At 41.8% G+C, this 23182-nt stretch overlaps 1 protein-coding gene across 3 annotated transcripts in view; it reads left to right on the top strand.

Annotated features, from left to right (window-relative positions):
• The window catches only part of TSPAN18 (tetraspanin 18), a 122907-nt gene that overhangs the window by 56780 nt on the left and 42945 nt on the right, over positions 1-23182 (top strand). For all 3 annotated transcript variants that reach the window (XM_062577930.1, XM_062577932.1, XM_062577931.1), the window contains exon 2: positions 5699-5829. The gene's annotated coding sequence lies outside the window, so the exon portion shown is untranslated. The remainder of the gene's footprint in view (positions 1-5698; positions 5830-23182) is intronic.

The following is a 23182-nucleotide window of genomic DNA, read 5'->3' as shown; positions in this document are numbered from 1 at the left end:
AAAGCACATCTTAGCCTGCTGTCAGGCTGAAGTGCCCTGTTTCAGCTAAAGGCTGGAGTTAAATAAATAAATCAAAAAACAAAAAAGACATGTCACCTTCTGGTCTCTGTGTGTTCAAATATGCAGATGATGATTGTGATTCTGCATCCCTGGCAAAGATTTGTGTGCTGACCCTTGGCTGTGTGTGGAGCTGTCCCAGGTCAGCTCCTGGTGATTTCTCCAAGTTAGCTATATCTTAAAGGAGAAGGAAATTCAGAGCTGTCTTAATGAGAAGTGATCTTTTGACTATTGCTTTATTTGACAGGGGAAACTACATTAGGTTGTGGGCTTAACCTATGAGGATGAACTTTACAAGCTGTAAAGGAACCAGCTTTCAGGGAGTGACATGAGAATGAAAACGGAAGAAGGAATGATCCACAAACTAGTGGAATAGGTTTCAGCCTGAAGATGTTCCTTTCCCAGTTCTGTCACTAGTTTCCTGCCTGACTTTTTCCTATATCTCTTTTCCTGTATCTCTTCTGTTTCCCATCTGTAACACAGAAATATTAGTATTTCCTTTTTCCTGCTTTTTGTCAGTTTAGGCAGCAAGCTCTGTGGGCAGGGAGCTCTTTCATACTGTGCACAGTAAAAAGCTTTGTTCTACGGGGCCTTGTGGGACAATTTTGGTATAGATAGTAACAAGAAGAGAGGAGAATGTCTGCGGTCACCTTTTTAGAAGGTTGCCAGTGGTGTTTCTCTCTCTCTCTCTCTCTCTCTCTCCCTCCCTTATTTTTTTTTTTTTTTTCCTTTAAGGAACTTAAGGAACTCCTTTACCTATGTAGCCACCAGAAGCTTTTAGTAGCTTGACACAGCTCAGAAGACAGTTGCCTTTGACATTTGTAGCAATTCCCTATTGCAGTGGTTACGACTAATCCATTCTTGTCATTGTACTCAAATCATGTTGTTTTTCCTTTGCATGGGATAGGAGATAATCTGCATTATTTTGATAGAACTGAATAGTGATTGTAAGTGGTAATGGTAAACAGCTGGTAGCATTGGTGGAGAGGTCAGTAGGGTAAAGGAAGGGGATTTGGTCATTTGATGTGTGCCTTGATGTGAGTTGGCTGTTGAATGTTGAATAATGATCCCCCCCACAGACACTTAACACAGGTTTCTGAGATGTGCCAGGTCAACCGGGGCTTTGGATTTTGTGGCTTACAGTCTCCCTGGGCATAATTTCTGTGGGAAGGAGTTATTCAGCTGGATAGGTGTGTGCCTTTCATTTTCAGGCATTTTGTCAATATTGTTTTCGGCAGGGCAAGCTGTGGTTTGCCTGGGGTCTGGCCTGTAACTGAAGCTGCATCTGGTGCTCCTGGGAATGCCAAGTCTTGCATCTGATCTGGAATGCCAATGAGCCCATATAAAGCTGTTAAAGTCTGTGTGAGGTTTTTTTATTCCTCATTACCAACCTGATAGAAAGATAATTCCTCAGCTGCTGTTCCAACCTGTGGGATTTTACTCACTTAATTAATTTTCTTTCTTGTTAAAGAAGATCTCTTTTTATGTACAAGAAGCTGTGCTTGACTTGCTTTTGAGAGACTCTTCTCATGTCTATATCAAAGGCATCGAGGCCCCAGAAGCTGGAGTGAGAGCCCTAGGGGCAGCGTGACTGTGGAGGCTAAGCTTGGAAGCTTTGCTTTGTGTGCTGATGGTGAACTCCTGGCGGGGAGACAAGTCTGCACGTCTGAGAGCACCCTTCTTCCCCTCCCAGCTCTGCCCTTTGGCCACCCCTCAGCAGTAAAACAGAAGCTGGTGAGGTGACCAAAGGGTGCCAAACTGCATGCCGAATGCCTGCTGAGGGTTAAAGATGCCAGCCTACACCACCCTTTCCAACCTTTCAGCGTGTCAGGGAGCTGTCTATGTGAATAAATACACGTATCAAACAATAAGCAGATGCCTTTTTAACATGCACTGTTTCAGCTGTGATATTCCTTTCTGGAGCAACTCATCTCAGCATCTGTCAAGTTAATGCCAACTCCAAAGCTCCCTTTCAGTAGGATCATGTAATGTGCAAAGGTTTGTATTGTGGTAAGTGTAAAATGTAATGAGGAATTGGCTGCTTTTACATCTATTTTGGTGTTGTGATTTATAAAATGTTAAATGTGATCACTTCTGTGTTGTTCTCCATCTTTGCGTCAGTACACAGTGCAGACTTCTATTCCTCTTGCTTGATTAAGTGGCTTTATACAGGCATGTGTATGATTGTAGAAATATACAGGGATGGAAAAAAAATAAGTTCTTGCAAAAAATACCACCGTTGGTGCCCTGCAGTGAACAGATACTGAAGGGGGGAGGAAGCTTTGGTCAGAGTTGTATTAAAAGAAAGTAAGAACTCTAATTTCAGATAAGTGTTGTATTCCCTAAATCAAACCAAAATTAAGAGCCACGAAGGCTAAAGCCTCAGAAGTATATTTTAGACACTGTCGGGTCTTGGGTGTTGTAGACATCTAAGAACTGCTGTACTGGGTCAGATCTTCTATAAACCAGAGTCTTGTCTCCAGCAGTAGCAATTAGAGAGAATATAAAACCAGAGGGAACTAATCAGGAGATTTTCTGCATTAAGATTTTGTTTGTTTTCATATTAATCATGTATTGAGCTCAGGTGACCCACAGTTCACTAAGTCTCCTTCTTTCTTGAAAATTTGCCTGTAGGGGCTAATGGAGTGGGAAATGAAGAGCAGAGAAAGCTGCTCTTTTCTCCTCTCTTTGTTTGAGTCTCATGGTGCTATGACCCCTCTGTCCTTCTGCGTTAGTCTTGGAGAAGCTCCCTGTTTTTTATTTTCCTTATTCACTTTTCACATATGCTGCTGCTTTTCTTCCAGTCAGACATAAAGGAGTCCTGTTAATTAAAAAACAAACAAACAAACAAAAAGTTGTTTATGTAGGTGACAAGTCTTGAAGACAGTTCTGTATCAGGCTTTTCTGAGGTCTGCTGAGAGAAAGGAAGGTATTCCTAGTGCTTGAGATGGTCTGAATTGGATTAGACATAAACTAAGTGGGGTGGGGGAGAAGGAAAGACATGATCTTCCATGGAGAGGATTTAGATGACCTAAGATATCTTCTGTTTCTTAATGTTCCTTAAATACACATGATTGAAATCTCTCATCTGAGCACATAAGCACACAAGACAAAATATATTAGCCACCCTAAATATATTAGAGCTCTTTGCTTCTGATCAGAATGGTACATCAGCTGAAGCAGTAACGGGGAATGGATGATATTTTTGCTTACAGGGCAGCACTCTTCAGTAATGGAAAAGGAAAATTGGTGCTAAAAATGCCATTGAATCAAAATTTAGATGACTCATGGCAATTTGTGCACCTGCCTGTGTTACCTTCCATCTCATGGTTTCAGAGCACTTCACAAATCTGAATAAATTAATCTCCTGCCCACCTCTCATCACCCACCAAAGGCTGTGATTTACTGTCCAGTACTGCACCTCTGAAGGGCTATGACCGAGCTCCATTGGTTAGATTTCTGTTAGGCAGCAGACACTTCTATCTGTGCAAAAATATGGACATATGTGTTTTCTACATGCAAGCATTGGCACCTCCCAAATGTGCTTGTGCTTCCCCGTTAAAGAAACCGGGATGTGTCCTGTATGCGTGTGTTTGAAATATGCTGTATTGTGTAGAGCAGGAAAGAAGCTTGCAAACAAATTCAGGCACCAGGAGAAGCTCAGCTGAAAATGTGTGAATCCAGTGGAGGGACAGGGGCAAGAAGAACCTCTGCTTGAGCACGTGTTTGGAAGGCTCCTGCTCCACTCACTAGGTGACAGTGCTCCTCCAGCGCACGTGAAGTGAGCGTTGTGGGGTGCTGCTAAGCTGCGTCTCTCAGATCGGGTCCAGTGTAGGGTGCCTCTGTGCCAGACTGAGCCCCCTTCTTTCCCTGGGGGTGTGTGAAATAGCACTTCTCCGGAGGAGGGCAGGTCGGTGCTGGCAGGGGGCTGATGTCTGCATACGTGGCAGCGATTTCTTCTCATGTGGCCTTCTGTGACACTAGCACTGCCCAGCCTGTTAGAGGTGGGGTATTCCACTGGATAGCCCGTTAAACACTAGACCAGTTCAACGCGACTGGCTCCTCCAGGAAGCAGGGAAGAGAGGGGAGGCTTGAGGTGTTTGGCTGCTGCCCTGCCCCAGTGTCTTACAGGACTGCTGCGTGGAGGTGCTGGAAGGCCCTTGTCCCTCACCTTTTCTTTTTGACCCTGGAGGAGTTAAATCAGCTCTATGATGCAGAGAAGGGAGTGATGCTCCAGATGTTGTGCATGTGGACAGTTGGCTTTGGATTCAGAATGCTGGCGGGGCTGGGCACGGGGGAGGTTTTCAGCTCTTTATTTTTAAAAAGAGAGCAAAGAAGCAAGGTAAACTGGGAAGGAGAGAAGAGAAGCAATGCTATGAAGTAGATTTGTGTGGCGCCAGCGTCATATCTGAATTGGAGCTGTCAGAAGGAATGAGATCCAGACTCAGCTCTGCTCTCTGGAGAGGCGCAGTTGCGGAGAGATTGTTCTGTTAAACGCCGGCTCCTCCTCTCTCTGCCCAGGGTCTGGCTGACTTCTGCAAGGCAGGAACTGACCAGATCTGGCATGATCCGTCTTCCCTTCCCATTGGCCTCTCCTGCCTTTCTCCAGGCTCTGATTTATGTTCTTTTGCTTGCTCACTGCTTTCACCAGTTCAACTTCTCCCTTCTGCTCCTTGCCTATGTTGGTGTCTTTATCCCACCTTTAGCTGCCTCTCTGCTTCGTCACCTTGCCCTGTTTTCAATCCTCAGTCGTTCTGGCTCCCTTCACTCAGCATACAGACATGCTCTCACATCTACACAGTAAATGAGCACGTGTGCAAAATTGCTGCATACAGTACAGGATATGTGTGCATATGTATCTTAAATATTTAACTACTTTGGCTTTTTTTCTCCAGTTCTCCATCCTTTTCTGGTCTAGAACTTACCTTTGAGGGACTCAGCATCTCCTTCAGTGTTCCTTTCCCCTCCTGTTTTTCCTCAGAACTCTCCCTTCAGTCCTCCTCCTGTTCTGTAGCTAGTGCGTAAGTGACTCATTTATTTAAGGAGTTCACCTTTCCTTTTCTGAATGGCCTCCCTCCTTCCTACTGGACTGTTCAAAACCTGACACTGATGATTCAGGTTGTACTGTGGCTAGAAAGGAGCTCTTTATCAGTCCTCCAAAGCTCCCACTATGTTTTTGGACTGAAACCTTTCCCTTTCTGGGTACCTCCACATGCCGGGGAGTCAGGGAACCCTTGTCCACGGATTTACTAGCCATATAATGCTCTGCCGTGTGCATGGAGGTTGCTATGCAGCTAGAGTAGTAGGAGAAGATGCAGAGAAACTGTGTTGCTCCTCTGTTATTCTTCTGGAAATCTTCCTGTTCCTCTTCCTGCCTTCTGGTCAAGTTCCTTTTCGGGCCAGTGTAAATAGACTGGAAAGTGAAGAGGATCATTTTACCTTCAGTCCAGGCCTTGCTAGAGTCTCCAGGGCTTCTGCCAACTACTTGTCCTGACCTTGTTCAGGTGTGCAAGAAACGGTTGGTCTTCACCTGTGTAAGCAGCAGTGATTAAAGCAAGGCCACAAGCTTCTCAGGCTCAGTGTTCAGGAATGCATATTTGTATGTTTTGTCTTATATATTTGTTGTTGTTATTTCTGACAGGTTGACCAGACAGGATTGCTGTCTCAGGGACCAGAACCAGGGATCCTGACTGATGCTTGTTTACTGCATCCTGGCTTTTGGAGGAGAGCAAGTATTTCTCTGAAGGCCTGGCTCCTCAAAGTGTCCTAGAGGTAAGGCAGACAGCACAGCTAATGCTCCGGACTCTACTGATGCTGGGCTATGGCCTTGCTTTGTCTTCCTGCACTTCCTACAGGGCTCTGAGCAGAGGGTTTTTTTTTTTTTTTTTTTCCTGTTTGTTTGTCTCGAGGGGCTTTGTCACCTCTGCCTGCCATATCTGTAAGGGTGAAACCTTGCATTGTGTTTGCAGCACAGGGAATTTTTTTTCAGCAAAAATGTGTTTTCGAAAGACGAAGACTACTCATAATTGAGTCAAATATAGGCAAATAGTATGGGGGTATGGTGAAAAAGGAAAATGTTACATGTAAGTAAAGGAATACTTAACATTTTATTCTGAAATAATTTCATTTTGAAAATTATCTTAATTTTGAGAGAAACCTTATTAAGGAAGAAAGAAGCATATGTGGGGATAGGGGTTAAGTAAGGAATTGAAAGAAAACATTCAGATTTTGATTGGACAAGATCTTTCAGGTCAACCAAAGGCGAACAAGAACAAACAGAAAAGCCTTGTAGTTCTAATTGCAATGACTCATGGAAACCAGATCTAGAAAAGATGAGGCCCTTAGTCCAAACCCTTAATCCCCTACTAGTATGTGACATTGTTCCCTGCAGTGTGTACCAGTCCTGTTTTAAATGATGAGATTTTCCATCATCCCCTTGGGATACTATTCCACAGCCTAATAGAATTAATCTGCTTGCTTCTCTTTCAACCCCTGACCACTGCAGATGCAATTAGTAGTAGGCGACGGGCGGATTCTGTTTCCTATGTTGTATTATGAAAGCTTAGGGCTGTATTGTGTTAAACCAGACATCAGTTGCAAGCATGTGTGCCTGAGCGTAACTTATCTGTCGGTACTCATTACAGCCCCATAAACATCTCTGAACCGCAGGTTCTCAGACTCGCAGGAGCTTTTCTGCAATCTTAATTCAGGATCTGATAAGGCATGAACTAATGTATTTGGATGCCTGTAAAAAAGATATTATGATTGAAAACTAAAGCAGAATGTAAAGTCATATTCTGCTTTTGCTGGAGACTCTTCAGAGGCAATTTAGTTCTCGGTCTTGGGAATATTCTCTGGCCTCATTTTTTGGCTTCTTGCACAGATAAGCTGGTAGGAACTGTATGAAATAGTTTTTCACTCATATACATGGTGTAGCTGGAGGTACCACTGCACCTCTCCATCTGTGGATTTCAGAACTTCTAGTTGAATGCTTTGGGCTTCTGCTGATGTTTACTAAAAGACTCTACTCAGATAAACTAGATGAATGTAAAGTCAAACAGGAGCTGGAAAATGATAGCTGGTCTTATTTGGTCTGTTCCTCCACATCTGACCTGACCTCTCTTCTTCTCTATTCCTGCTGACCAGTGAAACAGTCTTCCCTGGTGCTGGGTCCAGTCTAGTTCCTGCTTGCCCAGCAGAGAAAGAGGCTCTGAGTATTGCCTTTTGGAAATTTTTCCTTGCCTCATTATGTCAGTCCTAGCAGACTGATGCTTAATATTTATTTTCAGTTTCCTATTCCTAATTTTTGCACCTTTTCCTCTTCTCCAGCTATGCAGGAAGAGGTGAATTTCTTCCTGCAACTTTTCACCCATATTGCTTCATACATCTGGGGAAGTTTTAGTAGTGAGAACTGTCATTCAGTTTCTAAAGCAAATGGATGGAGTTATCACAGAACGAGTAAGGTTGGAAGGAACTTCAAAGTCAGGACCTGTTTATTTGTGGAGACTATTGCAACAGCTGATTTTACAAACTCTGATTCTACTAGTTAACACCTGAATTCATCTGTTTCCAAAAACGAATTTAAAAAACTCCTAATACAAGAGGCTATTACAAAACAATTGCTGTTAGATGTCTGGATGAAATTGCAGAATGAGGCAGGGGTTAACTGTACCTGAAAACTGCTCGAATGCCACCATGCTATGGCTATGAGGTTTGCAAATAAATCCTTGACTTTAATGTGCCATAGCTCTTCTGGAGTATTTCCTCAAGTAGAAAGCCTAAATTTGAACTTAGTCACTAATTCTGTATTTCATTAACAAGGTAAGTTAATTAATCCCAGTAAAATTTGTCTAGATTGCCTGTATTTATCAAGATGAGTATTTCCTAACCCCTGAAGATCAAGTTGCAAAGCTTTGATGTGTTAGATGAATCCCGTGCTAATTTACCTATTGTTTTTAATCAGTTGAAATTATTTTCCAGCTTGCTGCTTTGCTGGTTCACATGGGTTTTTTGCATGCTTTAAAGGATGGGGAAGTGGTGACTGAAGCAAGGGGTAATGATCTGTAGAGCTTAGATCATCTGCTGCTGGTGTTCCCCTTTCTTGCTTTGCCTATTGGGCTTTATTCCAGTGGCAGTAAACCCAAGGCAGAAAGGTATGGTTTCTTCTGCACTCTTTCCTTTTTCTTTCCCCTGAAAGTTCATCTTGCTGCTGGCTTTTTAAAAGTACTGCATTAGCTGGGGTGCTAAGTAATAAAAGGCATGCTTTAAATACAGATGCTGGTGATAGTCCTTTCAAAAGCTGCATTTCTCAAGCTGGGAGCTATTGACCCCTTTTAGTCCAGTCACAAAGAAAACCAAGAGGAAATAGAGGGTGAGGACCAGCAGGGAATATATATAATATATATATTTTTCCCTCCCCCAAAGTGGTCGTCTTCCTGCCCCCTCACCAGGCTGGCTGTTGTTTGAGGCTCCATGCGGGATGCCAGTGGCCATATAAGGAAAATGGCATCATGCTACATTCTTTCTAAAAATTGATTTTTTTACGGTTGCCTTTTTTCTTGCTGAAAGTTGCTCTGGTTTTGTGTGAGATCTGGACATGAGGAAGGCAGCAGCTTCCAGAATGCGTATGTACAGTCTTGGTCTGCTCAGAAGATTTCACTTTGACTCTTTTATCATAGTTCAGGTGATTAGGCTGAGCAGCAGCAGCGAGATTCCGCTGTTATGCTAGGAGCAAAGGATGTTACTGTGAATTTTCCTGCATCTTGTGCTCAGTAATAATCCTCCTTACCTTTTGATTTCTCTTGCTTAAGAGTATGATTAGGCAGTTGGACAGAGGCATGTAATGTTCCCTCTTCATTCACAACCTACATTTATTATTAAGTTAGTTATTTCCAGTCCTGATACAAGCATACCTGGGCTATTACAGCTCCATCCTGCCTTTTGTTCCTAGCGTGTTCCCCATAGAACTGGCCCTATTTTAGGGGTTCAAATTGAGAGATCTCTTTCCACCAGTATACCTATAATTTGTGGTCCAGAGCTGGGACAAAAAAAAAAGTGCTGTTGAGCTGCTGCTTCCTTGCCTCCACTTTGCTTGCAAACACAGTTTATGAAATGTGCAAATTCCTGTTGCAGTTTGTTAGCTGGGGACGTGGGGCTGCAGAGACGGACACCTCTGCCGCCCAAGCTGTGCTTCGCTCGTTCCTGCGGATGTACTGCAGCACTGGCCTGCACCGCTTTGGGCCACCCGAACTGGACTTCCTCTGCTTTGCCTAATGACAAAGCCCACTGCTGGAGACTACCATAGTCCAGTCCTCTCCAAAGGCAGCTGAAGAGTTTGAGCACACAGGTAGAATCGTGCAGCACTGTTTTAGAAGCTAAGACTTGTCTGTGAAGAACAAATCTGAAAGGGGTTTTTGGTGTTTCCACAGTCAGCAGGGGTGGATCAGAACATGCCTGTTCTTGGAAAGATGACCTGAAAATATCTGAGATTTGTTTTTTGTTTCCTGGGGGCAGGAATCAGGTGTTAATGAACAAAAACTCCCCGCTCTGAGGAAACAAGTCCTAACTCCAAACAAAGCCACTTAGTGGCTTGTGCAAAGCAACCATCAGAGCAACATCAGCATAAATAAGGCTGAATCCCCTGAGTCTGGGAAGCAGAAGCTGAGCCTGAAGTGGGAAAAGTATAGATCTGAGAGCTGGGAACACAGCCAGCTCTTGGAGAGAGAGTGTGAGCATATGCATGTGTATGCAGAGAAGTTGGGGACACTTCCCTTGTAATTGGGATGCACTGCTCTCTATGCTTGCCAGCACTTCTGACTTCCAGTGATGCCCTTCCCATTGGTTCTCCCTATAAAAACTGTTCAGGTACTGATAGGTTGCAAACTTTCTAATAATAATAATAAATAAATAAAAGACCACCCTCTTAGAAATAGCAGCAGCAAAGTTTGGGCATTCATGTATGGCATGTGATACTCTCTCTGTGTTATGTTGAGGTATGATTACAATACTGGAAAATACTTTTTTTTTTTTTTTGCAGCAAATGAATTGTTTGTTATTATTAAGAATTGTGTATACTTTTGGAAATGTTTCTTTCATCCCTTTATAAATGTTGAATAACCAGGCAGCCTTTAAAGAAACTGCAATTTTGTGAAAATGGAGTAAGGACTTTTTAAAAGATTCAAAACCCTGGAAATGGAGATTGTACTGGCTAGAGAAGGCAAATGTTGCTTATACTGAGGGAGTTCTAATTTTCTTTAATTTCTCTTTAGACTATGAATTGAATTGTTTGGGGAAGCAGCACTACCCTCATATCTCTGTGAAATAAGTCATCAAAAGAATCTTGCTTTATGGTAAACTATGCTTTAACTAAAGCTGTAATTGTGGAAACTTCTGAGCTCTACTAAGATGCTTGATATGGATATGGCAGTGGCATGTCCTCATCTAGTTTTTTTTTCTATACAAAGGATGTTTGCCTCCCAAATGCTGTCTATGTGGTTTCAAAATGAGACATCTCTCTAGGGAATGGCGTGGAAGCGTTTTCCTTGTGCTTTCTTCTCACGTTCGGAGTGAAATGGCTAACTATTTTTGGCACTTAAATGATTGTCATTGGACCTTTGTGTTAACTTCCATTGAGATAAGTGGATAACTTCTCACTTCTCACTCAAACACCGTTGTTTCAAGCTCTCTGCAGACTCGCAGGCCCCCTGCTTTGGTTACAGTCCACTTGCAATTATAAAGCTGTCTTGGTAAGTGTCAGCCAAAGATGCTATGTTTATTGTGTGCGCTTTTGTAGTGAAAGACTGTGAAGTTATGAAAGATGAGTCTAAAGGGTGGGGGTCAGGTCAGCGACGTGCCCACGTGGCGCGCTGAGCGTGTGTTACCACAGGTTCAGTCCTGCTCCGAGTGTTTCCTACGATGAGCAGCAGACGTAGGTGGGCTCCTGCCACTGGGGAGGGTCTAAATCAGGAGCTCTGCTGGGCTAGCAGGGAGGCTGAAGCTACTAACTTCTCCCAACTGTCTCTGCTTGCCATGCTGCTGTTGAAGGCGGTATGAGCTAATTCATCTGGCCCCAAGTGGCTACTGAAGCGGTGACGCCTGTTTGTTTCCACTGTCTCTTCCGGATTCAGAGGTGACATAAACAGCTGGAAGACTCAAAATATCTCCAGCTGCGTGCTGCAGCTTGATCTGCCAGAGACAGATGTAACTTCTGAGGGATATTGCCCTAGGGACTCGGAGTCAGGGCTTCTGGCGTTAGCAGCAGCGCATGCATGGATTGGTTTGGCTGCGCACGTTTCCTTGTGGAGCTGGGGGCTGTGTGACATGTCACTGACGATGAAGGAGGAGGGAATAAATTGTCATCAGAAATACATCTCCATCAGTTTCTATCACTTAGTTCCAGAGTTAGAGGGGCAATTTAAACCTTTTTTCTTTTTCTTTCTTTTTTTTTTTTTTTGTTTTGTTTTGTTTTGGCCTGACTGTATCATGGGTAAAGTGCTTTGTCAAGGGAAGATGGGGTTTACCCAATCTGACAGTGCACAAAAGCAAAGCTGCCTTTCATCGCTGTGCTGAATCCTGGGGAGGAACTGCTGAGACGGTGTCATTCAGAACAGTAATAAAGGCTTTGCATTTCTTATTTTGAGATCTACAGAAATATGTTTGCTTTTGATTTGTGAATTTTGAAATTACTGAGTGAAGTTGGGGACTTAGTTTCATAGCTGTTAGAGTTATTCCCTTACTGCAGAGATTTCTCAGGAAGCAGATATGCAAGAAGGATATGCGAATGTGTATTTGAAGCTTTTTTGAATAAGAATGAGAGCTGAGCTCAGTAAAAAAGTAATAGCTATTAAAATTAGTAATAAGGATAGTATTATGCTGTAAGTAGCAAAGTGGGAGTTGGGAGTTTTGCATTCAGTTACTAGCTCTGTTCCCAGCTTGCATTCTGACAGTGGGAAGTAGCTTAATTCCTCTTTGCCTTTATTTCCCATCTGTAAAAGAGCGGTAATTGAGCTGTTTTCTGTTGTAGAGAATGGCCATTGAAGCGTATTTGGTACAAAACCTGGCTTTGTGAAGCTTCGCATTCATTCTCACCTGAAGATGAAAAAGTTTTCATTCTTGAGAGTTTATCTTCTTCAATTTTTTTCTGTTGTTTCTCCTTTTTTTTTCTTTTTTTTTTTTGAAAAAGCAGCAATTGGGAAGAAAAAATAGAAACAGAGAGATAAGTAATCCAGAAATTGCCCCTCCCCACAAGAAAAACTCCCCATCAAAACATATCTTTGCATCTTTCATTAAAAAATTGAAAAGCAATTGATTTTTCAACTTGCAAAATATGAAGAGTTTATTGTTACTACAGAATGGCCTGATCCGATGTAAAGCAGAGGTTTCTTGCTTGCACTGCTGTGTCTGTTTAGTGTGAATTCTTGAGAGCTCTTCTGCAGGAGGAGCCTGAGGATAGGTCAGCCACTGGACAGAACGGTGTCTAGAAAAGATAATGATAATCTAATGGCTGTTTTATCCTTTGTAAAATGACTCATTCTCCAGCCAGCTCCTAATGGCTGTGAGCTGCATCCTTGGCACACATTACATTTGGTGACAGTACTGGCAGATAAGAAACCAGGACCCGAACAGCCCTGGGCACGTGCTGGATTTTCAGGGTTGTTTTCCTTGCTAGCATGTGGCAGCAGCTGTAAAGTGGAGAAGACACGCAGGCACTTTGTGGCTGGATGACAGGAGGAGATGTAGTAGTAGCACTTTGCCTGTGTTTTAGCTTCAGTGCCCAGCATATAGAGGTGTTCAGCTGAACAGAGAACTGTCTGCAGCTGTCACTTTTCTAAAAAAGCAGAACACACAGCACATTTGTAAGTGGATCAAACCCCCAGTGGCATGCACAAAAATAAACTAATTCCAAAGAAATTTACTTAAGCATACTCCTTTTTAAATTTTTTATGGGGGAATATTTTCAAATGTCCCTATTCAAACTTTCAACAGGTGTTAGTTTTCAGACTATCTGTAGCACTGGCTTGAAAATCTGAAGCAACTAAGAGCTTTAATAGACCCTCTCCTTTCCTACAGTATGGCATGAGCAGACCACTGCACAGGGAAGGGTAGGAGGAAGTTTTTCTTGGGAACTGGCTTGAACTGTTTCTGGCACCTTTCCCTGGCCACTGTTGATGACAGGATATTGGAGTTTACAGCTACCTGACCCCACTCATTTTCCCATGTTCTGCTGCAGTGGGGATTTTGAGGCTAGGTCATGTGCGTTCCTGCTTGCTGTCAAGGTAAATCTTGCTGATGCTAGGGACAGACAGACAGACACACAGTTCTATACAGCTGGCATGTGTGAAAGGGCAGAATCTGTCACTGACTCCTCAAATTGACCTATACCGTGTATAACCTTTGTGGCTGGAAAGTACATCCAAGAATACGTTCCCAAGAGACTAAAAATATCCTCAATTTTAAAATTCAATTATAGTTTAAAACTGTTCTCAAAAAACAAAATCTCCCATAAATGTACACTCAACATGAAGAAAAGGAATCAGTTTATTCTTTTTCCCATGCTGAAGTGTCCAGCTTTCAGAACAGAGCTAGCTGTAGTTTATCACAAGTTATTGGCCTGTTAGTTGGCTTAGTGTACAGATTATGTTACTGGAAAGTGGGATCGCTTGCCAAATCTGCCTTTGCTTTTCCATTTCCCTTTCCATCTCTGAATTTTGTGTGTTATCTGGTAGCTGCACTGAAAGCCAAACTATAACTGAATTGATTAAAATCAGGAGTTGGCGTTCTACTATTCTGTCTCCTTTTGCCAAAAGTATACAAAATAAAGACTGTACGTTCACACTATTTACACAGTACAATTTGTAGTGAGTTAAAATACCTGGAGATGAGTAAATCAAAGCTTCTCATACTGACTTGGTGTGTCCGCATTATCTGTAACGAACATGTGGTATATTCAGTATGTTCCCATCCCCGGAAGGGGGAATAAGTGATGGCTTTGAAACGCTTCTGAAAAGCTCCATAATCATCTCTCCTGTCCTATCCTGTCATTGGCAATAGCTCATTTGGAAAACTTCAAACTAGACAGGTAGAAGAATAAACTTGAATTTAGATGGTTAGAACTAGCAATATAAATCCCTATTGTACCTAACAGCCTTGGGCACTAGGTGTGCAAACCCAGAAGTGCTCTCTTAGTCTTCTGCTTGAAATCTTAGTCTTTTACTATGTATTTTTTCTATTGGTCAGGAATAATGGTAATTAATTGAAAGTGCAGCAATCTGATGCTTCTTTTCCTCTGAAGGGAAGATCAGCTGTGTGTATCAAATTTGGGAATCGCTCCTCTGTACCAGATCATTTTTATAAAAGATAAATTATACAAGTTTTTTCCCTAAAGCTTTATGGAGACCCTAAATCTTTGTAAAAATAAGTTGAAATGAAGGAAATAATTTTGGTCAAAAAAGGGTTGTATGTGTATTTTTAAACATCAAATTTAATTCTAGATTTTTCTAAACAGCATTTTGTTTTAGAAATGCTAAAGAAGCTCCTTTAAACATTTAAAAAACAAAACCATTTTGGCCTCTTAAAATATGAGCTGGCTTTCTATAAAAGAATTTTTATTTTAAAAACTCTGGAAATATAGGAAATATTTCAGATTGAGCAAATCTTTGGGGAGTGAATGTGAAGAAATATCTTTGCATTGTTTTGTTTCAGGAAAAAAAAAAACATATTCCAAATCAAACAAAAGTAATTCTTCCCCTCTGTTTTTTGTTTTAGTCATCCAAACTACAAAATCTTTTAAAAATCTTGGTATGCTCTTTCTGATGATACAGACATTTTTTTTTTTTTTTTTTTTTTTTTTTTTTTTTTTTTTTGCTATTAAAACATTTGTTGCGACTTCTTGCTGGAAGAGTAGCATTTGTGTGGTAAGAAGATGACCGCTGGCATTTTAGTCATCTTACTGATATATGAGTTGTTCTTGTCCCTCCTAGTTACAGGTAAATCTGTTTTCTGTAGCATTTCTTGTTTCTGCTTTTCCAATCAGTTTTGTTGAGTTATGGAGTACTCTCAGTTCCAAGTCAAGGAATAAAGCATGAGTGCTCATGGTTATGATTAAATGTCATCTTTGCAAATTTTTCTTTTCTTTTAACGTGTCCCAGTGAATGCACTGAGGATTAAAGTGACTGCCCTCAACACCAGCAGTAGGCTGCGTTTGAGACATCTGAAGGATATTGTTTATATTTTGCCTTTCTTGCCTGTATCCCTCGTCCAATGCCTTCCCCAGTGAATAAATCTCTCCTCCTCATCCCAGGTCAACGCTATTTCCGAGGAATGTTGGACGGATACCACTGTACACACACTGGAGGTGCTCTTAGCTTGGGGTTTGAACTTGATTTAAAAGGGAGGAGAGGTAGGAAGGGAATGTTGTTTTTAGTGGCGATCCAGGCTTTAGTGCTTTACAGAACTGTTACAACTACGCTCACGAGGCAGGGAGGTCTGTGGGTGCAAGAGGGGGCTGGGTGAGCTCTCAGGTATTTCCAAGCGCCGCTCAAGGCTGCCGTGCCAGGCACGTTCTTCATTAGTGCTTCTGGGAAAGGCGTTCTGGGAATAATCAATCAGCGTCTCTCTGGGTTTCTTCTCCGAGATGCTCTGTCTTGTTCTTTTCAGTGCTGCTCATTTTGTTTTTAATTTGTGAACAAGGGATCGATTTGCACTGACTAGCACCAGGCAGGAGAATATGATTTTGCAACAGGCTGCGCCATCTGGCCCTACTTCTCTAAACCATTTAAGCAGGTATTTAAAGCTGCAAATTTTGAAGAAGCCAGTGGTGTTTGGGCTTTGAAATGTGCTCAGAATGTCCCAACAGTTTCCTAGATCTGGATAAAGTTGTCCAGCTCAGCTCTGCTCACCTATGCTGAAGTGGTGGTACGATGGGCTCTTTGCAGAAGAGTAGGGGAGGGAAGAGCTATAAAGAAGACTTATGAAGAAGTGACTCAAGACAGTCTATGTATGTGGGAATTTTGAGGGAAAACTCATTGGTGTAAAAGATAGAGATTTGCCTTCTGGCAAATAATGGGACTATGAATCAATCGTCTTGAGGACACATGCATAGCGGGCACTTTGGCCAATCCCTTCTGATATTCTGTATTACTGCTCACAGAGGAGCAAGGAAGGACTGTACTCACTTTTCCCCAGAGTTCAACTCAAGGTGACGCTGTATTCCAGGGAGGTAGTTCCTTACCTCTCTTAATGAGTAGCTTTATGCTGTGCTGTCTTCTACAATAACAGCTACTGGTACTTGAAGGAAAAGAAGCTTTTTGACAAGTCAGTGAGGCTGTATAAATTAAGAGAGGAGGGAAGGCACAGCCAGAGAACTAAGATTAGTGCAAGAGCCATGAGAATTCTCAGGCTCCAAAGAGTGCTCCTGATTTCAGCATTTCATGTACCCCTGTGTAGTGTTTGTTTAACATTTCCAGTCATGATGGATGAAAGCAAAACTCCCAAGTGGATTGTATATCAGTACTAGGAAGGTTTTTAGACTGTATGTTATGTTTGCTGGATGGGGTTATATCATGAATGATGTCTATAGCTAAGATTCTCTAATGCTGGAGTACCATTGAGTGAGTCTGGAAAGGGTCCTTGTGCCCTCTTTTATCATACTGGACAGAGTATGACAACTCCATCCTCTGCAGCTTGGTGATTTGATGAATGCCAGTGGCCTGCAGATCATCTGTTAAGGAACTGAAGATGTTCAGGGACAAGGTTTATGTGTTTTTGAGCTCTTGTCTATTACTTCCTTACAGCATGGTGTTCTGTAGTCTTTTCATAGATAATGTATCTCTGCCACAGTAATACCATCCAAATCTCTGTCAGCATCAGCAGTATAGGGAAAGAAAGTGGGATGGGAAGAGCAGCATCCAGAGGAAACCTGCCCAAAACACCTTGGTTGAAATCCTGTTGCAGAAGTTAATGGAAAAACACCCATTGACCTCACTGGCATTAGAATTTTATCCTGTATACTCATGAGGAAGTTTTTGCATTTGTAAGTATGAGGATTGATAGACTGTTTTTTCTCAACTGACTTTTTCTCCCCCAGACTGTCTTCAAAAGCTGGTGCTGTGTGTAGACGTCATTGTCTCATCCATTAATCGTGACACTGGTAGGCTTTGCCTGGCCAAAACCCAGGGCCAAGAAATGAGACTGTTTCCAAAGTGGCAAGTAAGTTTGGAAAGTTCCTGAAGCAGAAGAAGGTGAATCTAAATGAGAGCATAAGCATCACTGACAAATAAAGTCAGACACATTATGTTTTGATGACTGTCCTTGACACCTCGGCAGTGAGCAGTGCTGGGAAAGTAGGTAGCCCCAGGAAGACCTGGGAATGTGCTTTCTTTTTTCAGAAGGCAGTTAGAAACCTTGCTTTATTCTCTGCCTTTATTCTTTAAAATTGAAAATGACCCTTCGCTGCTGCACTCTGTAAAATCTGTGGAGGATACCTGCCCCAGCTAGTCCTGATGTGAATTGAAGAGGTTTACAGAGCTGTCAGCACTGCCCGTTGCCTGGATACAGGGCAGCTTTGCTCCTCCAGCCCCTCACGTATGTATGCAAAAGCTGGGAGGCTGCAGAGCAGTGAGAGGTGGTGGAGTTAAGCCCCATGCACCTGCAGGCAGCAGCATTAAGTCCACCTGATGCAGCTTGTAGGCTAAGGGTTTCCTTTTACTTTGCTATCATTATTATTATTTATCATTATTATTGATAGGAGAAAAGTGCAACCCAGCTGCTCAGTGCAGAGATCTGAGGGTTCCCGCGGGGTGAAGTGCTTCGTGCCACTTAGAAAACCAGCCTTTGTGCTATCTCTTGAATAAGCATTTTATTTCAGATGCTTGTTCTGAGCCTCCTGCTGTTGCCTGCCACTACAACTGCTGACAACCAGCCTTTCTGGCAATATGGCAGCAGAGCCTGTGAGCTTGCTGTGAGCTAGCTGAGATTCTGGGAGAACAAGGTGAAGAAGACAGTGGCTGTTGAATATTTAAAATAAAGTGTTTCCTCTTAAACATGAAAATGCTCTTTGCGCTCCACAGACGTTGCTGCTCAGTGACAGCGATTGACCAGTTCATGCATTATTCCTGTGTTCAGACAGGACTGTGCCAACTGCATTGCAAGAGGAACTCCTCTCTCCTTGGCTGAATAGATGCAAAGCTGAGGATTAGCAGGAGTTCCTGCCATATAGCATGTATGTAAATGTCTATGAACTTTAATAATTGTAATCGGATCAGTGAAAAAATATTTTAAGCTTAGTTACTTTAAACGGAGCTAGTTCATATTGTAGCATAAGTGTTTTTACCGTGAATGTCTGTAGAACGCTGTGCTGCTTCAAACAGCACTTGGGAGCTGTGACAGTGGGCATTATTAAAGTAATGAAAATTAATCTTTATATTGTGGTGGCACGCAAGATCTCTAATTGGTGTCCCTTTATGCTAAGCACTGTAAATCTGTATGACAGAAGTACTATATGATCTAAGACTGCGCTTGTAGGCGAAGTCAGGATACAAAAATGCTTTGGACTGGTGTAAGTTTTTTGTCAATGAGGTAGTTTCTTCCTCACCTTTTCCTTTCTTCATACAGTCGTTAGTTGTTTGATCAGTACATCAGTTCAGGTAAAACAAATGCATCCTTACTAAGGGCATCAGTAAAATGCTAGGCTCTTAATCAGATTTTTGTATTAATATCCCTCTGACCCGTAAGAATAAGCAGCTTATGCCATAGAAGTTGTCCTGTTGAAAAGTAAAAGCGCACCTTTTTCTTGTCCTTGAATTTTTTTTTAATGATATAAAAAATTAGCAAAAGACTGTGCATAATTTCTCTGACTGAACAGCAGCTATATTGAGAAAACAAGGAGTTATCATTGCTAAACTACTACTCCACTGGAAAAAAAGAAGTTCACAATACAGAAGTGTATGAATAGTGATGGAACTGCAATAAATTCTGAATGAAAAACTGCCTGAAAGAATTTAAAATCAGCATTAACTATTCTACACAACCATGATTCTAGCCAACTTGTGGTAATAAGTGGTACAATAGTAATTTCAAGTTTTGTTTCAAAAAGGGTTAGGTTTTTTTAAACAATACTTCCAGCTTTGGGTCTGTCTGTTTTAAGAAGCTTGAAGTCTTTTGTCTTGGATTTTTATTTAGTGAGTCCACAGGTACAGTATTCACTTGAATTTATCAGTGTATATTGAGCTCAAATCCTTTGGAGGAATGAATAGGAAAACGATAAGCAAAAAAGGGACCTCAAAAGAGGCATGAATATTTTTGTAAGTTTAAATAATTAATATCTTTCCCTTGTTTCAGCACTACCCCAAATCAAAACTGAATGTAATGAAAGTGAAATGGTGCAAGATTAGTAGTCTTTTAACTGCTGTCTTTCCCTCCAGCTGTGGGGCATCAAAGCTTCATCCTCTATGGCTGTGCTGAAAATTCTCTCTCATCCTTCTGAGTGATGTGGAAGGAATGGGATGTTACAGCTGTGCTCGAGCATGGCCTCAGAGCATTTTGCTGGTCTTTCGTGACATTGCGGGATCTTCTTTTACCCATGAATGTTTTTTTTGGTGGTGTTTTTTGAGAAAATTTACCTAGAAACCAGAAGGTCTTTATTACTCTGAGTGATTTATGTAGTGATGATGAATTAATGTAGTATAGATATCATATTCATGCAATTGGAGTTGGCTGCTTCTTCATTAAAAGACAATGTATCGGCCTATCTGACCAAAAACAAACCTCAAATCTCCAATTAGAGGAAAGCAATTAGGACTAAAGTGCTAAGTTTAGATTTATATATACTTTACAAGAATGCTTGTCTTAAAAGAGAGACAGAACAAGGGTTCTTGGCTCTGAGAATCATCAGCAGAGAGCCTCTCTATATAGTTTGTTCATGCAAGTAAACAGCTCCAGAGAGGAGTAGCTGCAAGTGACACAGCTGATTTAGTGCCTGCTGCAATTTTGAGAATGTTTGCAAGTTGAAGTATCTGTCATAGTTAGAATAACTAGAGCTGGATTTTATTGTATTACAGAGAGAGAAAGAAAATAAATACTTTTTGTGGCTTCTGAATGTAGATAACATTCTGTGGTTGCTTTGGTTTTGATCAACAACAGCCTGGGCTGCTCCATGTCACTTACACATGCCCTGAAAACTGGGCTAGGGCAGGTCGGTAGAAGGAATAACCCGTTGTGGTGCTCCAGCATTTATTCCAGGCAACAGGCCATGCTGAAGGCTCCTGTGCTGGGGAGGGGGGAGCAGCAGGAGAACAGCATCTCAGCGGTACTTTGCCAGGAGCAGCCCAGTAGGTCTGGCAAGGCAAAACGTTATATTGTTGTCGTGATGTGATTTTCTGAGAGGGTGGTGTTACGAGCCATGCTCCCCGCAGAAGTCTTCTGCTGTTTTTGGTATATTAGTTAGTCTGCAACTGTTTCTGGTTCTGCCTCTTGAAAATACAGATGTCTCAGTGCATTTTAACTGGGGAGTATCTCCCAACATCTGGTTGGTATGCTCTGTGGAAGTTGCTAAGACCTAGCTGAATAGTTGTTTTATATGGTACTCATTCTAGTAGTATTATCTTTCATTCCCACGTTCCCAAAGTGTTTTTTAACCTGCATATAACAGAAATGCAAGGGACCTTTTGAGTAGGGACGTAAGCAAAAAAAAAAAAAAAAAAAAAGCTTTTCATCAAAAATCATTGCTTTTTAGCCCCAGAGACTAGCAACTTTTATCTGAGTAAAACATTACCTTGTTCTTAGGTTAGTCAGAAAAGTTATGTTCTATTTCATCTATTACATGAAGAATATGTTGAGTTTTGAAATTTTGGGGACATTCTCCTCTTTTCTGGTATAGTCCAAAAATGTAGACCCTTCGATAGTTTAATGGAGAAAATAATAATAAAACAAAGAAGACATAGGTCTATATCACTACAAGATCTCTTCTCCTAGAGTCGCATTAGTTTGGCCTGGGGAAGTTCTTGACTCAATAGCCTAGCGATTAGGGTATTTGTCTGGGTCAAGGGAAACGTAAATGCAATTCCTTGGCAAGAATCGAGTAAATCAGGAACATCAGCCTGAATGTTTTCTGTCCCAAGATAACTCCCCGTCTGCTACACCTTTGGCTAGTTAAAGCATTATTTTTTTTCTTGCTTTGATCAGAAATGAATGCCCAAAAATATCAAAAAAAATTCAAGCCTCAAAAAGAGTGGGGAAGGGGCAAGGGGAGAAAAAGCACCACCTCTCAGTCTTCAAACTAAAAGAAATTCTCAGCTAACAGATTCAGGCTTCCTCTGGAAGATGCAAGAAACTCTCTGGAAGCCCATGATATTCTGTTGTGCAAAATTATAGGAAATAGAAGAGAAGTCTCCCCAGGCTCGCTGGTGCTAGAAATGCTGTCGGGATAGCTGCTTTTGTAAAAGGGTCAGAGTTTTAGTTTGAAAGCGTGGTATCAGAACCCAGTCATCTGTTTGTATTTCAGTAGTTCCCTAGATAAGCATAGCATATCACTGTGCAGAATCACACGTGCAAGATCTTTGTGCTGGAAAGCAGTCTGCTGTGAGTTAGAGTGAAAGAAAGTCCCTGAAGGTGGGTTGGGAGCAGAGCTACAATAAGATGCAGAGATTTGAAAGAGTTACAAAGTAGCCCTTGGAGCCCATGCTCTCAGCTTCCAGCTGAGCTACCTTATCTCAGTATGTGGTTGCAGCTTTTCCTAATGTTCCTGTCTGCTGAGGAAAAAGAAAAAAAGCTGGTGAAAGCAGTTTCTTTTGGCTGAGATCCATCTCTTTGTGCCAGCTATGTTGCCAATATATGCTTGTGTTTTGCACAGTCTGAGAGAAAATTGTCTGGGAGAAAACTAACTGGATATCCAGCATACATGTAGAGCGTGCTTGCTGGGTTGACTGATAATGAAGAGAAGGTGAACTATCTTCTTACAACTGCTCACTTTACTTGGCTGATCCCTTCCTGCTCCCTGTTTTAACATCCTTGTCAGCCTGTTGGCAAGAGGCTGGAGCAGCCTAAGCTATCCAGTTAAAATACAGAGTAGCCAGAAGTTTCAGTCAGCTCCAATTTCCTTGGACACTTACTGGACATTCGTTCCAATTCCTATAAAAGTGTCTGGGTAACTCATTGCTTAGCATTTCACCTCATTTTGTAGCTGCTACTTTACATTTTTTTATGTAATTTTACAAGTGTGACCTTTGCTGACTGTATTTTATTTTTCATTGTGTATTTTTAACTGCCAGGAATACGAGCAGGGTAGGGAGGGGACTAATTTTCTAGCAGGTAATAGGGAGTTCTGGTCATTCTTGGTTCTGCTGCTGTTTAATAATATTTCCATTGCTACAGGTGCTTGTAAAAATAGTATACGATGAATATGCAAAATGTATTTTAAAGTGCTACCCTTTTATTTGTAAAGAAATTTCTGTGTTCAACCAGATTCACGGTAGCTAAAACATGTACTGGTCTTATACCTCCAAGAAACAATATTCAGTTTTTCTCTTCTGGGAAAAACTGCCTGGATATAGAATCATCGCTCTGACAAACCAAACCTGACCAAGTAAACGGAAAGTTTTTTTTTTCCTATAGGCACTTGTCTTGCACAAAGTTACGGGGCTCCAGGATTTAGCAACAGGCTGGATGCATCAAAGCAAGATATAGCTGGATCTTCAGTGGAGCCTGGTCGGAGCGTGGAACCCCAAGAGGGGAGGGCGCAGGGTGGGGGCTAAAGGCAGTGCCTGGGCGCCCGGAGCAGGGCACGTCCGAGGAGCTGAACGTGAGCCTCGCCTTTGAGAAAAGAGGCTGTGCAGCAATGGCAAAGGGGTTTCTACTTTAGAAGCAGGGCTGTGTCTGTCACCGTTACAGATCTGTCCCCTTTGTGCTTTCAACCTTTTGCTTTCCTAAACGGTTGAAATAAATAAATAAAACCAAACAATCAAACCAAAATCAAAAAACATGTAAAATTATGAGGAAACAGTGAGGAGGCAAGAATTATTTATTGAAAGTTTACTCTGAATGAATGTTCAAAGTGCATTAATGAGCCAGCATGCCTAATTTTAAAAAAAGAAAAAACCTCAGGATGATGGAAAATAAGTCCCCCTGAGTCCTC

The sequence above is a fragment of the Rhea pennata genome, chromosome 5 (assembly GCF_028389875.1).
Source record: "Rhea pennata isolate bPtePen1 chromosome 5, bPtePen1.pri, whole genome shotgun sequence".
In the NCBI taxonomy this organism is placed as follows: Eukaryota; Metazoa; Chordata; class Aves; order Rheiformes; family Rheidae; genus Rhea; species Rhea pennata.
The sequence above is the reverse complement of the archived record's forward strand: the minus strand, read 5'-3'. Positions and strand labels throughout refer to the sequence as shown.